The sequence below is a fragment of the Dunckerocampus dactyliophorus genome, chromosome 1 (genome assembly GCF_027744805.1).
Source record: "Dunckerocampus dactyliophorus isolate RoL2022-P2 chromosome 1, RoL_Ddac_1.1, whole genome shotgun sequence".
NCBI classification, from domain to species: Eukaryota; Metazoa; Chordata; class Actinopteri; order Syngnathiformes; family Syngnathidae; genus Dunckerocampus; species Dunckerocampus dactyliophorus.
The window spans coordinates 28,639,000-28,656,936 of NC_072819.1; positions in this window are offsets into that span (position 1 = coordinate 28,639,000).

Sequence of the window (17,937 nt, forward strand, 5' to 3'; positions counted from 1 at the left end):
GTGTGTAGCCTCATGTATTCGGAAGCTCAGTTGGAATATTTCCAAGCAAGATAACTTTTTTCTGATGCATTCATTTTGCACATGAATTCATTTTAAAATCTGTAGGTAATAAAATGACCCCTGAGAGGCTCTGGGATTTTTTTTTTTGAAGTTCTTTCAAGTTGAACCCTGAAAGCCAGTGGCTCCGTGCCTGTGGCAGCAAATCACAGTGAGTGTGAAAAAAAAGTCCTGCAGCTTCAAAGCTTCCTCTGGGGTCTTAAATTAAACACTCTAACCAAGGGGGGAACTTTTAAAATCTGTGATTGATTCACCTTCACTTAAGTTGCTATCATCTGTCTTACATCCTTGGCTGGCTGTCGCTGGTGGACATTTATTAACCCCCATGAAGCTCATGTGCTATTTTTTTAACCTCCTTTTGTTTGGAGCCATGGTTGCCATTGCTGTCATGGCAATAATATGCACATTAGATTCACTGGCACTTTCTAATGACATCTAATGCTAGATATGTTGTCCAAGAAGAACTTTTGCATACATCTGTGAGTACCTTTCCCCAACTGTAACACAGAAAAACATGCCCTTTGATGACGTATAAGTGGAATGTACGCAATCTGAAAGTTCAGACTGCAGTCGTATCGGATAGATAACGAATTTACTGTATATCCAAATGTGAAAGAGGCCTGGGTTGCGTTTGACAAAATCAGTATTGTACTGTTCACACTGACATGAAAAAAATCAGATACAGGTCACATGGGAGCAAAAAAAAACATAAGTGACCTGCAGTGTCAACGTAAACAGCAAAGTGTTGAGAATAGCTCTTCATCAACCAGAAAGTAGTATGCTACCTAACATACATACAAACAGCAAAACAACAACAAAAATAAAATACTTAGATCCCTTTCTTTTATATTTGTGCGTTGGGGTGGCAATAAAGCAATTTGGCAGAGTTCAGTACCCCGCCTGTCGCCCGAAGTCAGCTGGGATAGGCTCCAGCATACCCCCGCGACCCTCATGAGGAGAAGCGGCATAGAAAATGGATGGATGGATAGTTATGAACATGAGCCATCATTAAATGTATAGCTTATCATAACCACACAATGACTCCAAATTGTCGCTTCTCTAAGACTGCTGTTGTGTATGTTCACGCACCACAAACATGTGCACGTACATGAGACAGCCGTGAACCGCAATTGTTTTATTCAGCTCAAACAAAATGTATACAAAGTTTAACTTTAAACTGTGACAAATATAGACATTTATTTGTTCAATCTGTTCCTTTTGACCGCTACTGGTAATATCTGCTAGCTGGTAATATCTGCTAGCTGGTAGTGTTCTTGTATTATTTGGTTGAAAAAAAATGTAGGGGGACAGCATCTTTAACTAAGTTACATGGAAGTACTGTACATCACATTTACGTTTACACGTTTACACTTGACCAATTCAACATAGTCAAAAAAAGTAGAAAGAAGCAGACCTTATTTAACCCTCCCCCTTCTCAGGAGTTACTAATAGTCTGCTGACTTCCTGTGCTTAACATGTTTACCTGTTATACCATTTTTTAATAGGGATAGCTTATTCAGTATAAGAAGAAGGAATGAAATAAATTAATAAGGCGTAAAAAATGGGCAGAAACATTGTACAATACACAAATGAGTCCAAATGGGTGATAAGTAATACCATGATTAGATAACAAAAGGGAATACACTAAGAATAAAAACAGGAGTAAAAATCTGACAACACTGTGTAATGAATAAATAGAGAAAATATAATACATCACACTAGCATATAGCACGTTGTCATCTTTCGCCTCTTCTTGTCAGAGCACATGCTGTGATTGCAGAAGTTAATGCCCACATTGTAGTCAGACTCCACAAGTTTTATTAACCTTGCCAGAGTTGCCAGAGTTCTGGTCAGTGCTATTGTAGCTTTCTAATCTTTTCAGATATAATGAAAAACCTTTAGATTTCCCTAGCTTTCACCTAGATTTCATCCGAAATGTAATGAATGAGTCAGCTGTCTCTCAGGCCCCTATTGTAAGCGACTGAGTGGGAAACTGACAGATGGAAGCTTCGTAAGCCCAAAGAAGACTTGGACACAGCGCCTTCAGCACAGCAGCATCCATATTCATGATGTATCAGCTTTATCGCCAGCTGTTTGAGAGTCAACACTGATGCAAACGTCACAATGTGCTAACCTGTGTGTGGGACATTCCTCCAGATGGGCATGAAGTTGCTCCGAGGAGTGCCGGTGCTACGATATCTTTTTTTTGTTTTAAGACCCTGATCCCTGACCCCCAAAGAAGGCATACCATAACAGGGGGTCATGGCGAGGGTCAAGCCTGTGTGAAACTCTCACCTCTTTTGCTTTATTGCCTCAAAGAGCTTTAGGGAGGAAGGAGGCAGGGAAGGGGGCGCTCAGACATGCATGTCACTGCAAGTCCAATAATTCATCCGTGATAGGCAGGGGCCTTTTTGGGGTCCCTGGAGACTGTCGTTTTGAAAAGTTGAAATTTAAGGGAAGCCAGCTGATGAATACAAACATGTCGGACAGTTGTTGCTTTGTCAGGTCGCCTGCCGGAAACCCCCCTCCCCACGGCCACCCCCTCACCACATTTTCCATCAATAAACTTGCTCTTTGCATGCATTCAAGCGCACACCGGATAAAGATAATTCAGAGGTGCACCCAAGGCTCACTGCAGCCCCCAAGTTGAACCACGTCAGTGATAAAGATCTGCATCCATGTGCTTGCATGTGAGAAAACCTGCTGTCCAGACAGAGGAAGTCAGCAGTCTGCTCCCCAATTGAATGGTTAGTGGGTGATATCAAAGTGGAGGAGGTTAAAAACTAGCCGCAGAAATTTGCTGCAGGATATTGTTTCATTAACTTATTAGCTGAGAGAGTAATATTTATTACAAGTAGATTATAGAAATACTGTTTTATTAATTTGTTAACTGAATGGATGAACATTTATTTAAGTAGGTTATGGACACATAAAGATAAAGTGCAGTCACATAATGGGCCGTCAGATACGGTCACAGAATGGGGCAACTGGGCCAAAGATAGAATGTACTATGCTGGAAGTGCATGTGCTATTTTGTGCAGGAAAAGGTGCAGATGAGAGTCCTACCACGTCAGGTAATGCGCAATTCTCAGCTGTTGTCATCACACACACATCACCGAAGAATGCGAAGCATAAGATATCCTGTTACCAGATCACACGTCAGCAGTCTGGAAAAAGACCTATAAAAGGCTGGGAGCCCATCACTCGAGGCTGACTCTCTCTTCTTCTGGTCAGGAAGCCGCAGCAGGACATTAGAAGAGACAGTTAGCCCGAATATCCGAAGAATGTGAAATTATTCTGGGACTTATTTTCAATACATTTTGTAAACCTTGTCAATTGGATTGTGAGTCTTATCCTTCTCATAACTGGAGATTAACTAACAGGTTAGGGGAGGTGAAATTTATTTTACGGAGTGGTCCTTGAGACCTCTATTAGGTTGCGGAGAATTTAATCTCCAACACTGCCTAATTACAGCAAAGTGAAATACCATCTTTCTAGTTGAAACAGGTTCTGTTGCGATGTTTAAAGCTAGAAGCGAGAACAATGATGGTCATTTGTACACTGAGACTAAGTGGCACACTGAGACTAAGTGGCACAAGCCTGCCGTGGAGTGTTCTTGAGACATAAACAAGGAAGTGGTTATATTGAGCCAGTGTTACTGTTGTGCTCCCAGCTTGGACATAATTATGTTTCTATCCTGCTATTAAGAGGTTGGGGCCAGGTCAATGCCACAGACAAGGACCATTTGAAACAGCCTCCTGCATCACTTTGTGCTGACAAAAGCCAAAGGCTTGCATATGGCTTTAACCTTTGATTAAAAAAAAACAGGAAACTTGATCCTTGGGCTGCACTGGCTTGATTATTTTTAGTGGGCTTTAAAAACACTACAAAGGCTAAGCGTATCAGCACACGCACTCTAATGAATCTACTTGCACATTCATTTTAAGGGCCAATTTAATAGCAAACTGAAAAATATAGTGCCATTTTTTATGTTCATTAGCATAACAATGATGTGTTGTAACCCGAAAACATTTGTCTGCCACTGTTACCATGCTGAAAACAGTGGGTCTACACATTAAAGGACACATTACGGAAAACTGACGTTTGAATCGCTTGTCTGTTATCATTATCCTGAATATTATTGCTTAATAATGCATTATGTATAATGTATTACATATTTATCTGTTTATTGTACAAGTTAATGCCAAGTATATTCATATGCAATGTTTAAGTTACATTTACTTTCATTAATGAAGGTATTATTGAACATTCTATACCTATTATTTACCGAACAATATTTCTGTCGATGCTTAATCATGTATTTATTTGCAGAAGCTATCTACAAACTTCATTAACTCAGCTATTGCACATTTCTATCCCGTTCTTTTATTATTATTACATTGGTGTGACACAGAGAAGGGGCAGGATTAAATAAATAAACTTTGCTCCTTCCTACTCCTATTGATTTACAGTATGAAACCTCAACCGTTACCATCACCATGTATACACGTACTGTATTTGGGTGTCTGGAGTGCCTGCTCAACTATCAACCAGCGTGAAATATTTTTCCTGAGCTGCTTATATCATAGAACGTGTCTTTCAAAGAGCCTTTCAGATTTTGACTGTGACACAACAATAGGGTTCATTTACATAAGACCGCACCCAGACCGAATTTCTTTCAACATGGAAGCTCCCAGGCGGGGTCCTTTCCCACTATCATGTCAAAGCCAAAAGCTGTTGCTGGATGCACAGAGAACATCAGAGCAAAGTGCATTGTTTATATATACATATTTTTTTTGATTGTTAGCCGTTCCTGTTGGGGCTTCAGGTCTTCGTCGGGAGCGCAGGTGAGGTCTGTGTACTTCGTTTTAAGTGTGCTGTGTGCATGTTAATAAGGAACTGTTAATCAGAGAAAACAAAATTGCGTAATATGTGTTGAGACTGGTCAATCACAGGCACAGTAGGCCTCTTCAGCAGAATATGTATTCACTACAATGCTTTACTATCTCCAGTGGTGTCACATGACTTACCAGACTCTTCATAAATATCGCATACACTGGACTGTATGCAGAAGAAGGTGCTCATGCACGTAGCGGTTCCTTCCAAAGGGATATCGCCAACAGCAGTCTGTGTGAATGGGGATTAAATCGATAACATTGTTTGTTGTCTTACAAAAGTCTGACGCATGTCTACAATAGCTGCCTCACAAATTATTTGACGGTTTCAAATGAACAGCAACTGGGATTTATTAATAAATTAGTGCACATGGTAGTCCTCTGTGATAAGATAAAATAGTGAGATCTAATTAGCGTTGTGATATACAGTAGTACCTCGCATAACGTAAACCTCCTTTTACGTAAATTCCACTGAACGTAAAGAATTGATGTAAAGGTTTTGCATTGTATTACGGAAGAAATTCCATATAACGTAAAGCGTCAAGTCGGTGCAAGTTTTTTTTTTTCTTTCTTTTTTCAATCAACTTTATTAATGCCTCAAGTCGGTGCAAGTTCAGACTAACACTTGGTAACGCCTTCTGACGCTTCATGCTCTCATTGGCTGATTTTCGGGGCACCGCCTCCGCTCTCATCTAATTGGCTGATTATCGGGGCACCGCCTACGCTCTCATCTCATTGGCTGACATTATACAGCACGTACGTGAGTTTGTGTGAGAGACAGGCTTCTCCCTTCAACCTCCTTCCTCTTTGTAGTCGCCCTGAAACTAACAAACAATTAAGTTAAGTTGCAAATGAAAATTTTGCACACAGCATTATCGTGTAGTGCATGTGCGTTTGTCTGTGAGACCAGCTGACTCTTAGACTCTTTGAGTCGCGTTTCGATTCAGGCTAGTCCTCCTCCTCCTTCCTGCCTCCACTTGCGCTCCTGATCAAAGACATCTTGTGAACGGTAAGATTGTTTTTGTTTTTCAGTTTTATTCATTTACAGTAATCTTATTTATTACCTTATTTTATATTGGAATGTTACTGTACTATGTTTATGCTAACGTTTTCTTATATTTTCCCACCATATTTGGTGGACTTTGAATATTTTGAAGGGCCAAGGGGTGAGTTTGGGAAGATCTTGGAACGGATTAGGCTATTTACATGTATTTTACACTTCGTATAACATAAAAACCCTATAACATAAAGGTTCTCGGAACGGATTATTTATGTTGTAGGGGCGTCTACTGTACCACATTTTATACAATAGGCACTGTCCTGTATTTGCTTATCCTGTATTTGTGGAAAACAACCTACAAAACTTGACATAGCTAATGCAACCATAACTTAATCCAGAGGGTTGAAAGTTGTGTTGAAACAGAGGAAAAGTCAAAGGATGCGAGGGGCATTTTCATACTTTTTGTTCTGTACAAAGGCTTTAAAAAAGATGTTTTATATGTATTTAAAGACAAAACCTTGTGTTTGCTTTGTGCTTAGGTGACAAAGCGTATTTTTATTAACACCTGTTATTTTACCTTTTTGCTCTTTTTTTTAATTTTTGTGGAATTTGTAGAATGTGCCGCGGGCCAACAAAAACATAGCCGTGAGCTGCTAATTGTTTGGACACCCCTGGCTTACTCCATCCAGCATGACTTCAGGCGAGAAGCGGGGTACACCCTGGACTGGTTGCCAGACAATCACAGGACAAACGTAGACAAACAAGCATTCACACTCACTTTCACGCAATTCAGAGTCTACAATTAACCTAACCTGCATGTTTTTGTGATGTGGGAGGAAGTCGGAGTACCCGGAGAAAACCCACACACGCACGGCGAGAACATGCAACTCCACACGAGATGCCCAAACGGGGATTTAATCTACTGACCGCGAGGCCAACATGATAACCATTGGTCCACCTTGCAGCCCATAGATGAATATTTCTGATACTGTCAGAGAGGTAGTCATTTAATCATCATATTAACACATCATGCAAAGAGTGATGTGTGTAATATTTGGACGTTTTTGTGGAGCTAAATGAGGATAAAGGATATACGTGATTTAATATGGACAGTAACTACAGTATAACGTGTGTAAATGTGACGTTGCAGGACAAAGAAGCAGAAGGCCAGGATGCATGTTAATAAAGGATTATGACATTATTATGATACCTCCATTCTCCTTCTCGCTCTGTCTCTCTATGACCTTTTAATGATTGATTTTTCAGGTCTCTATAGGCTTCATCTTCCCACTCAGCCATTCCCTGTTTTTCTCCTCTTTGTTTATATATTCCATTTCAAGACCCAGCGTACCTTTCACACAAGCAGGCAGGCCCGTCTCCATATTAAGCCCCTGCCCGTCGGCTGCTGGCTGGCTGCAGCGTCAGCAGTGTGAGAAACGGGAAAGGTAATTTATACCCCGGCTGTCACTCTGGCTGGAGGTGACTGAACACACCTCGTCCCTGACGAGACAGTTAGAAATGAGCTTAGAGGCATCAATAATGCTCCACTTCGTCCTGCAGGCAAACACAAGCGTCATTAAATGCTGTCATCTTTAGACCATGGAGAGCTGTGAATGAACCTATCATTTTGATGTTGCAGATAGTGCAGCAGAATGTGATTTTTACTTAGCTATACTTTGGCTTGACTTTCCATAACACACTAGCCTTTCCCGATGGGGCTTTACTGTAAATAGGCTGCAACAGCTCACACTGCGGCTCTGTCTGGAAACACACACACACACACACACACACACACACACTCACACCTCCTCCTCTCCAGGTGATATGTGCACAAACACGCAGCCAGAAATACACATGAATACCCATGATTGTGCAGGCTGTATAAATGTGTGCAGGCTGTAAAACCGTCAGGGGTATCCAAAGTCCAGCCCGGAGGTCATTTGCGGCCCGCAGCTTGTTTTTTACTGACCCACTTGGAGCATGTTTCACACTAAGTATCACACTAATACTAATAACTATTTTCTTTGTCACATATTACACAAAGCTCAGATTATTTAACTGCTTAACATAATTTAACCTACACTACATTGGAGGAGTAGGTGCATTAGGTCCACTTGTTTAATTTATCTTAACATACTTCCATCATATGTTCTGCAGTCCCAAAAAGCCTTGAGTGTAATGTGTAGTAATTTAATGAAGATGAAGAAACATTTACATTTTAGATCCCGCTCTGCAAAACAGGGTAAGATCCACCCCGGCGGCATTGCGCCTCACGGTTGCGTGATTCATGGATGCGCTCAGCTCCACTATGCTCTCAAGTGTTCCGCGGGAGCTGACAGTCCACTGACGGCTTGTGATTACTTTGGGGCGAGGCGGGCCACTCAGCAGCACCCGCTGCTGCTCAGTAAGAACACAAACTGCAGAACAATACTTTCACTTTTAAGTCCCCAAATACCAGAAAACTCACCAACAACGCCAGAAAAAGTTGCTAGATTTGTGTTTAACCCCGCTCCTCCCCTGCTCAGTGAGGACACAGAGACCGGACAAGAGATCTTGACCAATGACGTTCGCCTTTGACAGAAAAATACGAATCGGCTCCCAATTGACTCCCAATGACGCTATATCCGGCTCTTGTTAATTTCAAAGAGCCGGCTCTTAGCGCTGATTTGTTGGCGACCGGCACTCATCAAATATTACCATTATGGATTCCCACACAGTATCAGCATTTGGGAACAAATGAGGTGAAAGACGGACAGGAGAAACAGTATAAGTCTTATCTGTGCAGTGTCAGAGAACACAACTATGGTGCACTCAAGAACTGTCGAACAAGTGAGAAGCATCAAAACAGTGAAACAAAACTTGCAAAAAGTATGGGATTTCTAACAGTACATTATTAAAAAAAAAAATAACAGATTGGCTTGCAACCAGTCCACCTCTCGCCTGAAGTCAGCTGGGATAGGCTCCAGCATACCCCCTAATGGGGATAAGCAGCATAGAAAATGGATGGATATATGGATGGATGGAAAATACACTGTAACAAAAGTCTTTTTCACAGCATTATTACTGTATACCGGACAAATTCTTACTGTACTGTCCTGTTTTCAGCATGTTTCTGTAGTTCTGCAAAGCATCATGGTCAAAATTTTATTCTACAGCTGTAAATTCTACAGGGAATTCATTCTGTAATATTAACGGGAGAACGTTCTTAACTCCTGTTTCCATGCCAGTATTGTATTGGTCAGAATAATGCTGCCCAGATGTAGCTCAACTTCACACAGCTAATGTTGTTCTTCTTTGTCTAAACGAGTTGAGACTGAACAAAAAGAGTGCCTCTGCTGGTTGCAGCCAAGTATGGAACTCCATTTTGCCTCTTTTGAGGCACTGTAGGCTGAATATTTTTCATCTATTAACATAACTTCTTACTGTCTTGTGCCATTTTCTCGTGTATTTCCAACTAACAGATATCCATTCAGCAAAGAAATATTCACTTTAACTTTTTTTTCCAGGTTATGAATCATTTTGAACATGATGAATAACACAGTAGTGAATAAGTTCATCAAACTTTATGGACTCCCTTCAATGGAGTGTTTGTGGTCATACAGTATATCTAAGACCCCCAAAGTAACAAGCGCTCAAGCCCACCATGAATGGAACAAGTCAAAATAAGAATTTATATGCATCCACCCCCCAAAATGGGTGCCAGCCTCAGTGCTTTCCTGCCCGTGTATCACCCTCAAGATAATTCTGTCGCCGGTATTCTAAGAATCTGCCTCAGGAAAAGATAATCCAGGGACAGCTGCATGCTCTCCAATTTTAAGTGTAGGTTATGTGAGCTGAGTTTGAAAAAAAAAAAAATCAAATAAAACGCAATGGGCTCTCCGACACGGTATTCTAGAGGGCCGTGGAGAGGTCAGGACCTGCTCTCGCTGCACAGAGTGAATCCGGCGTCAACTTGTGATTCACTCTGACAATTTCATCCCCTGTTGCTATGGTAGCAGCACCTGCAGATGCATGAAAGAAGCCACACACCGTGAGGTCCCAGAAAAAGAATGCAACAAAGGAGTGTCATTGCTTATACAGCATTTTATGTGTTTGTGTATATGTAGACGACAGCAGCATGTGATTGGGTGTTGATTAGGAGCCATGCTGTTGCATAAGATTCATTACAATGTTCTGCAAGGTTTTGGCACTGTTTCATCCCTTCCCTTTACATCAATAAAGCACACATTGCGATTTGCAAATGAAGTCATAATGAGTCCACCCAGAGGCTTTAAACAAAACGATTGTGACCTTTGTAAGCTGTAGAGGTTGGAGAAGACAAAAAAAATATATATATATATATATATATATATATATATATATATATATGGGTTGATCTTCCACCAATGATGTAATTGAGTGAAAAGTCAATGCAACATGCTGCACTTTTACAGTAGCGGCGACCAGTCACATGACATGGCTTTACTGTCTGCAGGATACATTTCATTCTGCATGCTGTCAGGCGCTCACAATCCTGCACAACAAAGGAAGTAATGTTGGCTAAAGGCCCCGTCACACCTTGACGATTTAGCCAGCGCATGCCCAACGTGATCATTTTGATGGCATACGTTGAACTGTGGACGTTTTTTCAATTTTGGGCGTATGCATAGCGTATTCCTAATGAGTTCGACATATACATGACATATTAGTAACTTATATAGGATGTTTCTACAGTGTATAACTTATAGACAATTTATACCAACGAATGCGTAGCGTGTTGCCGGCGTTCACAACTTATGCCCAACGCCAGTCTAACTTATGCAAACCACGCGGCAGCGTATGGCCGACGATCACGTGCCGTAGCCTATAAAAAGGCTGCCACTTGATGACTCACCTCATTAGACATCGCAGTGTCAACATCGCCATCATGCCGAAGAAAATTTCGAAGACCGCTGCCAAGAAGTATCAGGACAGTGACGGAGGCCGAGGGCGAGGACGTGGACGTAAGAAGGATGCATCACCACCCACAGCCTCCCACTGTCACTCTGATGGAGATGACAGGTTCTAACGCCTCTTCCCCTGTTGGTTCCATTCCCAGTGTCACAGTGCCCTCTACTGGTCAAGCATGTAGCAGTATAAAAATGGAGTTACTACAAGGCATAGCATAATGCACTGTATCTGCAAACACAACAGCCTCCATCTCCTCTCAACCAACCCTTGCCAAGAAGAGAGCCAAGAAGACACAGTTTTGTCTCAAGGTATGTTGACGTATTACAACTTGTGCGTAACTTACAAATAACGTGTGAACGGGTGTCAATGATTGCAAAACTTATTGCCCGCGTATGCGGGACGTATGAATCATACGTTGACATACGTCGAAAAGTTTTGTGCATGCACAAAATTTTTGGACCACTTAGACGTACTACGACGTATGCCGGCATGCTTCAGCATGCTCTTAACTTATACAAAACTTACCCATAACTTATTCGACGTACGCCAGCGTATTGGCCAAATTTTTCATACGTTGGCGTACGCTGGTTAAATCGTCAAGGTGTGACAGGGCCTTAAGAAACTATCAATGAATACTACGCTTATTTGCAAGCGGAATCCATGACTCTGTTTTGTCAGGAAATTGTATGAAAGGTTAGCCCTTTATTATGTCCTGCCACAACAGTCTCTGCAAACATGTGACAGACATTCACTGTGCACGAAATAGTTTGGAAGACTATTTTGAAGACATACATGAAATATATATATACACGCATTTTTATATAGTCATGAAACAAATGGCCAATGACTCATGAGCAATTAGTTGTCCCACCCTTGCCCCTGCAAAGATGTTTTGTGTGATGGCGGGCATGGTTTTCAAACAACTTTGTTCAACTTTGGACTTTGATCGATGGTCTTTTGATCAGCTGGTAAACAGCCTATTTCAGTTTAACTGTTGTTTTCAATAAATTACTTTTTCAAAATGTTTTTTGTCTCACTCCCCCTTCTTGCTTTTGCATATTGTAGCTCTACTTAAAACCTCATTAAGATCCAAATGTGCAAAATGCAAATTCTAGCAATTTTTCAACTGGTCTTAAGATTTTGATCAAGAGTGTATAAGTGATTTATAAGTGTATAAATTATTAAATGAATATACTGTATGACTATAATAAAGGGGGGGTCGCCAACCCGTTGATTGTGAGCTATTAATTGATCTTCGGAACTTTGCGGGTCGATCGCGAGAACATTAAAAAAAAAAAAAGTATTATCATATCAGTACCCTCACCCGCCTGGAGAGAGCGACCAACAGGCACGCAGTTGGTCCACTGATCACGCCCTTACGCCTCTCTGAGTAGGTTTCTTGACTCCTGCCAACTCTTCCTGTCCTTCCTCTGCTCACTGGAGCACTGGCAGTGCAGCCCACAGAAACAGCATTGCCAATAACTGCTACTGCAATTATTTCATTGGTCTGTGTCTCGAATCCTGCTTAGCAACAACCGATTTGTCCTGGATCAACAATTACAGCAATACTGCTCATTGAATGAAAGAAAGAGTTAGTGGTGTCCCGGGAATTATGGTCATATACAGTAGCACCACTACTGGTAAAGTATCTAACATACATATTTCCAGTTTTACAGATCTAAATGTCAAAAGGCGGCATCCAGATGCAGACTATTATGGTGGTGTCTTATGTGGACCTTTGTGTTGGCATGATGGGGGTTTGCAGAGCCAGCGCCTGCACTGAATTGCTGAGTCATTCTCCGCATTCCCAACATTCAGCAGGACACTGCATTGCCCTAATTAATTATCTGGGTTCAAAGTGCAAACTAGCTCCGGTCATGTATACAAGCAGTTTAATGCAGCACTTTAAGCAGACTGGCATGATCAGTCAGAGAGGCTTTTAGTTGGATAAATAAAGGTTCATGCAAATACACCAGCAGGTTGCAATGTCTATTTTTAGAGAGGCATCATCTATTATGAAGTTAACATAATAAATGCAGCAAGAGAGGACAAAACCACCCACAGTACAGCTGAGAGCTGCGCAGTCTCATATTATTGCACTACTTTTTTTCCAAAGATTTCAGCTGCTTAGAAGGTCTTTTTGAAAGCGGAAGCAAGTGACTTTTTCTTAGTTTCCACTTTTTGACGGATGTCATCATTTGCTCATAAATCATTAAAACGTTTCATTTTAAAGCCCACCTGAGTATAATGCAAAGTTGGCTCTTCTTGTTCTTCCAGAGATGACGTCTCCATGTGTGTGAGTGGTTTTGCAGGAGTGGGAATCCTGGAGGAGGACAATTACTGTACTTTGATATGTGAGTTTATACTGCAGTATTTTGTTGCACAAAAAGCATATGGTTAGTACACTAGTTGAAGTACAGTATGGTATGTGTGTGTGTAACAGCAGCTAAAGCAGCTCAGCAGCTTTTTCACACCACCGTATATTTTGTGATGTTTTTGTTCATGAATCTCTTTTCTTAAAATTTGTTGTTGTTTTCTTGTTGTCACACTTAAATGTTTGAGATCATCAAACAAATTTGAATTTGAGTCAATGACAACACAACTGAACACAAAATGCAGTTTTTAAATGAAACTTTTTATTATTAAGGGAGAAAACAAATCCAAGCCTACATGTCCCTGTGTGAAAAAGTGACTGGCCCCCATTAAAACATAACTGAGATTAAATGAGATCTATCAGTCTAGAAAAGGTTATAAAGCCATTTCTAAAGCTTTGGGACTCCACAAATGGCGAAAACATGGAACAGTGGTGAACCTTCCCAGGAGTGGCCGGCCAACCAAAATTACCCCAAGAGTGCAGCGAAGACTCATCCAAGAGGTCACAAAAGACCCAACATCCAAAGAACTGCAGGCCTCACTTGCCTCAGGATGTTCATGACTCCAACATAAGAAAGACACTGGACAAAAATGGCCCTGCATGGAAAGGTTCCAAGACCAAAACCACTGCTGAACAAAAAGAACATTAAAGCTTGTCTCAATTTTACCAGAAAGCATCTTGATGATCCCCAAGACCTCTGGGAAATTACTCTGTAGTCTGACGAGACAAAAGTTTAACTTTTTGGAAGGTGTGTGTCCCATTACATCTGGCGTAAAAGTAACACCTCATTTCAGAAAAAGTACTTCACACCAGCAGTAAAATATGGTGGTGGTAGTGTAATGGTCTGGGGCTATTTTGCTGCTTCAGGACCTGGAAGACTTGCTGTGATAAATGGTACAATAAATTCTGCTGTCTACCAAAAAATCCTGAAGGAGAATGTCCGGCCATCTGTTCGTGACCTCAAGCTAAAACCAACTTGGGTTCTGCAGCAGGACAATGATCCAAAACACACAAGCAAGTCCACCTCTGAATGGCTGAAGAAAAACAAAACGAAGACTTTGGAGTGGCCAAGTCAAAGTTCTGACCTGAATCCTACTGAGATGTTGTGGCATGACCTTAAAAAGGCGGTTCATGCTGGAAAACCCTCCAATGTGGCTGAATTACAACAATTCTGCAAAGATGAGTGGGCCAAAAGTTCTCCACAGCGCTGTAAGAGACTCATTGCAAGTTATTGCAAATGCTTGATTGCAGTTGTTGCTGCCAAGGGTGGACCAACCAGTTATTAGGTTTAGGGGGCAATCAGAAGTTCCATTTAAAAACTGCATTTTGTGTTCAGTTGTGTTGTCATTAACTAATATTTAATATTTTATTTGTTTGATGATCTGAAAAATGTAACTGTGACAAACATACAAAAAAACAAGAACGGGGCACTTTTTCACACCACTGTGTGTGTGTGTGTGTGTGTGTGTGTGTCTGTGTATATCTATACACACAGTATATAATAGAATATAATAATGTTGAGCTTACCTGTATATCGTCACGAGACACAACAGTAGTTATACATGCACAATTTTGCTAGGCAAATTATTTATAGTATAGCACCGTCATGATGAGCCACAATTAATGCAATTAAATATGCACTATTTCACACAGTTCCCCAGCTTCTCAAGAGCAGCGTACTAAGGCATGTCTCTGCTCAATGTGTGTCTCGGTCTAGTCCACCATCACCAGCAGAATTGTCTTCATAGAAACACAAAAGCATGTTTTATTTAGAGCCGTGTATTTAGGATGCTGCCTGCTGCCTGCTGCCTGCAAAGTTGTTCTAGCAGGGTGGTGGTTGAGAGAAACACAAAGTGTGAGTTGAAGGGAAAATCTCATCTATTAGTCATAACTGGAGGGTGGGCCGCATGTGGTCAGCTTTGTGTTGTGCTGACTGAGATGCTGCATTGCTGCCTGTGTGCCTCTCCCTCCTCTGCACTGGATTCCTCCTGCATGGATTGGCCTCATCTCCCTCCCTCTTCCTCTCCCCAGCACAATTCACCGCATCGACACTTTTAGCTCGCTCAGCTTTCAAGATGAAAATTGGAGCAGATCTAATGTATTTTATTCACTCGTCTTCTATAATACTGTGGAAATTACATAGCCATAAAAACATATCCAAAGTGAATTTATGATGACTTTTCCAATCGAAAAGAATTATTTATGGCCTAAAAATTTGACAAAATTGGAGAAATTCATAGTTTTCCTCAGATAGCGAATCTGGACATTCAGACGTTGTATTGCTTATCTGTACAATAGAAATATGTCATTTTGGTATATGCATGGCACTGAAATATTAGGAATTCGAAGTTTACTGGGGCGTTTTGCATCTGAGTGTGAAGCTTCTGGGATAAGACTCAGCACCTCCAAATCCGAGGCCATGGTTCTCAGTCGGAAAAGGGTGGATTGCACCCTCCGTGTTGGGAGTGAGGTCTTGCCCCAGGTGGAGGAGTTCAAGTATCTTGGGGTCTTGTTCACGAGTGAGGGAAGGTTGGAACGTGAGGTTGATAGGTGGATCGGTGCAGCGTCTGCCGTAATGCGGTTGCTGTACGGAACCGTCGTGGTGAAGAGAGAGCTGAGAAGGAAGGCAAAGCTCTCAATTTACCGGTCAATCTATGTTCCCACCCTCACCTATGGTCATGAGCTTTGGGTTGAGATCGAAAGAACGAGATCGCAGATTCAAGCGGCTGAAATGAGTTTCCTCCGTAGGGTGGCTAAACTCACCCTAAGAGACAGGATGAGGACCTCAGTTATCCAGGAGGAGCTCAGAGTAGAGCCGCTGCTCCTTCACATCGAGAGGAGCCAGTTGAGGTGGCTTGGGCATCTCGACTGGATGCCTCCCAGACGCCTCCATGGTGAGGTGTTCCGAGCATGCCCAGCCGGGAGAAGGCCCCTGGGCAGACCTAGGACACGCTGAAGGGATTATATCTCATAGCTGGCTTGGTAACGCCTCAGTGTCCTACCGGTGGAGCTGGAAGAGGTGGCTGGGTACTAGCCACTAGTTCACTGGGGACTAGTTCGCGATCCGGACCTGGATAAACTGAAGAAAATGGAATGGAATGGAATATTATTAACACGCAGAGTTTTTAAAAAATAAACTGGAATATTTTAATTTGTTATCAATGTTTTTTTGGTGGTATACAATTTTTTTGTTGATTTTTAAAAAAAGATATTTTATATTTAGATGCTTGTGATGCTTATTAGATGCTTAGTATATTTAGAACTTTTTCATTCAATGTCTTTCTTTGTTGATCGGCTGGGAGAAGTCACATGATTCTACTGCCTTAAAGTGAGGCATGTCAACTCAAAATATTGCTCTTTCTCTATAATAAATAAGCAAATTCTACATTAAAATATAAAATCAAGATCCAATTGAATTTCATAAAATGTGTAAAGTGTCTTTAAAATTTTAGTTTGAATAAACGCCACACCGTGTATCATGCGCTATCACTCTTATTAATAGCAGTCCACACAAAGCTGCTCATGCACAGACACACACGCTGTTGCGTAATGCGTCCTAATAGTTATGGACTGGCCCGTGCACAGATGGGCTACAGTGAATTGTGCATCGAGCAACACGTTAAAGCTCACGTGTGCAGTGTTTTGTTCTTTTTTTTTTTATCAGTGGAAGCAGTTACGCTTGAATATTTCATCTCCTGCAAAGGAAAGCAGTGAGTCATCTTGTCCTGGTGAAAAAACAGAAGGACAAATGCTGGCAAATGGCTTAAAGTGATGCACTTGGAAGTTGTCCAAAAGCTGGCGTGTTCTCCTCAACGCCTCTCTAAATGCTGTGCTTGCATATCCACATGCATCTGTTCATTGACTGCATGGGGACAGGGAGACTGTCTTCATTAGAGACAAGCACAGCAAAAGTAGCTGTTGTTGCTGTTCATGCTCAGAACATGTGGCCTAAGCATAAGTCTGCCATAAATAGGTTTTCGCTCATCCTTGAGGCCCCTTAAAATATTGACACTTTTAAGAACAAAATGGTCCTTTTTCAAAAATGTGTAATAAAAAGGAAATGTTTCAATGTTCTTTTTCACTCTCATCTCATCAACATCTTTTCAACAACTTTACTGATTTAAGAAAACAATGTTTTTTTTTACACCAGTTCCCCCTTTTTTTACTAAATGGGAAAATTTAGATGGAAAGTGGCATATTAGGGATGAGTACAGCCTTCATTAGGCCAATAACTAATATATTTAATGCATTATTATTTTGTAGCAATGAGAAAAAAAATGAATATGTGGTTTTAATAGGAGTCAGTGGGACCATATAGTCTTGCGGGTAAAGAGTGTAGACATTTATATCATATACATATCATATACAATCCATCCATCCATTTTCTATACCGCTTCTCCTCATTAGGGTTGCGGGGGTATGCTGGAACCTATCCTAGCTGACTTGGGGCGACAGGCGGGGTACACCCTGGACCCGTCACCAGCTAATCGCAGGGCACATTCATACCTATGGACAATTTAGAGTCACCAATTAACCTAACATGCATGTTTTTGGAATGTGGGAGGAAACCCGAGTACCTGGGGAAAACCAACACACACATGGGGAGAACATGCAAACTCCACACATAGATGCCCAGGGGAGAATCAAACCCAGGCCACACACCTGCTGCCAATTACTCACCC